Raw genomic sequence first — 3,140 nt, 5'->3', positions numbered from 1 at the left:
GGCATTGGATGGCATAGCTGCACTTGTTAGGAAAGAGGGATACAACTATGGCTAAGTTAAATGAATTTAAACCTCTGTTTTAATGGATGAGCCCAACACAATGGTTTAGGAAACTAGCAACGTCACTTACAAGATCTTCTATAGTTTCATGTCGTAGAAAATCATGTTCCATAGGCCTTTCCATTTAGTTGGATGATGGTTTGTATTACTCATTCAAAAAGGAGCAAGGAATTGATTGAATTCAAGAATTTTCTTAGCTTTTAAGGATAGCAATATATGCCTTGGTTTTAACTGTTATTCGCTTGATAACGGTAGGATCACATAGAATGTACATTTTTGGTGTCTCTGTACAACTGACCTTAATCTCATAATTGAATCTCCAAGGCACTATTAAAAAGTCTTTTTTTTTAAATAAAAAATAAAATACCTCCAAAAAATTGTTTCAAAACTGGCATTTTGTCAAATTAATTCTATATTTTGAAATTGCAATTTGAATTTTGACAGCTCAATGTGGTGTATTGAAGAAGAAAAAGGGGGGAAGATAAAAAAAGGGGCCCTGACCATTTGGAAATCATTTATACTAAATTTGCCCCTGCTCCGTGAGTCCGTGACATGTTTTTAATTTGTATACCATCTTTTTGTCTCCACGTACCGCTTCCTTTGTTTAATTTAGTACAATAAATTAAATTATGATAAAAAAAAAATAGAGGTGAATGGCTTATTAATAAAATCAGGAAAATAATAATCTATACTTTATTAAGAGATGCGAATATATAAACCAATGAATAAATAAACACCTCTATATGAAAATTAAAAAAAAATTCAAAAATTCAAAACATATAATATATATATATTGGGTTCGAGACGAGATGGGTTAAACACTAATGCTTTGTTTGGTTGGAGGGATGGAAAAATAGATGGAAGGGATAGAGGAAGGGATGGATGAGCCATCCCTATGGAAGGAAATGTGTCTCTCTCACTTTTCATTTGGTTGAAAGGAATGGATGGGATGACACATTTTTTTTTGTTTGGTTGGAAGGAAGGAAAAAAGAGGGTTTTTATATTCTTTTTACTAACATTCCCTCATTATTTAAAATTTAAAAGATTCTATATCTATCCCAAACTTTTAGGAAGGTTAGAAATGAAAATTTCATATTTATGTTAGTTATTACTTCTTTCTCTCTCCTCTTTCTCCCAATTTTGGGCGGATTAAAAAATACAAAGGAAGAAGGGATGCTTCATGCATCCCTCCTTGCTTCCTCTCTCTTTTCCCTTCCCTCTAACCAAACATGAAAACATTAGTTTATCTTCCCTCTCATCCATCCCTCCTCAATCATTCCCTCCAACTAAACATAGCGTAAATCCGTCTCCCTCCACCCCCAAACCCTAGGCGAATTTTAATTTTTATTACCATATCCACACCTACTTTATTTAGGGTTCTACCAAATTGGGCAGGTGGCAGACCAAATAGATTGTTATGCTATGTTTGGAATAATGGATTTGATGAGATTTGGATTTGGAAACAGGATTTTCTTTGTTTGGAATCATCGGATTATAAATGAGATTTTTAAATGATGGGGTTTCAAATGCCGTTTTTAACGCGTTTCAAATCCAATTTTTTAAAAAAAGTAGGAGTTGACGAGTTTTGAAACATAAATATTGTTTAATATGATATTTCTGTAATTAACCTTATTAAATATGACTTTAACGACCTATTACATTCTCCCTATTAACTCTAACCTATTAAATATCGTTGTAATCTATATATATCTTTATCTCTGAGTTTGAAAATATAAACATGGGAAATAATTCTTGCACCGAATAGTTGGAGTGAATTGCTCGACCTATTCTTTTAATTGGTCAATTATGCAAAAAATAAAAAAGTAGAACCCTCCACTTAGTTGTATTTGGTATAAATAGCCAATTAAAAATTTTTAAGTTAGACAATTACTACAATTGTTTGGTATGAGTATCACTACTCTATAAACATATACAACTTAGTAATGATCGTATTTTTTTTTTTTTTTTTGTGTTACTCGCACTGTGGGGTCGGGGTAGGTAGCTGGGGTTTACCTAGTACAGGTCTGGATAGTTGCGGGTTCCACGTTAAAAAATAAAAATAAATAAATAAATAAATAAAAATAAAATATCATCGTTTTTTGTTTGGTATTCTCCAAAATCTCAAACTACGTTCTACATATTGATCTACCATTAATTTTATTTTGTATTTTTGTACTTAAAAAAAATATATACAGAATATGACAGAATTTTATAACTAAAAATCATGCAATCCAATCATTCACAATTCACACCATGCAACAAAGCTTATATTTACGCCGTACATATTAAATGAATAAATATTACACTTTTATGAGCCAAGTTCATCAGCCTTTTATATAAAAAATCAATAAATATATTAATAATTAAAAATTTAATCTATAAGCGTAAGTATAGTTATCAATTAATATACTTGTTAATTTTTTAGTGTATTAATTGTTGTATATGAATTTCTAATTGGCATATTTTTTTTAATTATTAGTAATTGATATGCTGAGTAATTTATATAATAATCTGTTATCAATATATATTTATATAAACTTTTGTTAATATACATACGTAGTATTATTTTTGTTACAAAATAATTAATATATTTTAATAAGCGTGCTTAGTATTTAATAAATAAACTTATTTAAAATTTTAATTAAATCAATGCTTAGGTTTAAGTTTACATTTTAGTATTCTTTTTTTTTTATTTTTTTTAAATATATTGGTTTAAGTATGTTAGAGATGATAGTTGAATAAGTTAGTTTTTTTTTTTTTTTTAATTAATTTGTTACATAAATTTAATGTTTCAGTTCTATCATGTAGTCATTTATGTTGAATAAAATAAAATAAACAAATATTTCATTTTATAATAAAATAAATATTTCATTTATCAAATAAACAAAAACAAAAACAATATAAAATAAATATTTCATTTATCAAATTAACAAAAACAATATAATATTATCTTTATTTAAAATCCTATTGCAAATTAAACTCTAATTCTAATTCTAATTCTAATTCCTATTGCTTTTCGGAATTACAAAATACTCGTAATAAACTTTTTATTACCATATCCACACCTACTCTATTTAGGA

The sequence above is a fragment of the Cornus florida genome, unplaced genomic scaffold (assembly GCF_030987335.1).
Source record: "Cornus florida cultivar Cherokee Brave unplaced genomic scaffold, ASM3098733v1 CherokeeBrave_3.0.0_Hap2_Chr08, whole genome shotgun sequence".
Classification (NCBI taxonomy): domain Eukaryota; kingdom Viridiplantae; phylum Streptophyta; class Magnoliopsida; order Cornales; family Cornaceae; genus Cornus; species Cornus florida.
The sequence above is the reverse complement of the archived record's forward strand: the minus strand, read 5'-3'. Positions refer to the sequence as shown.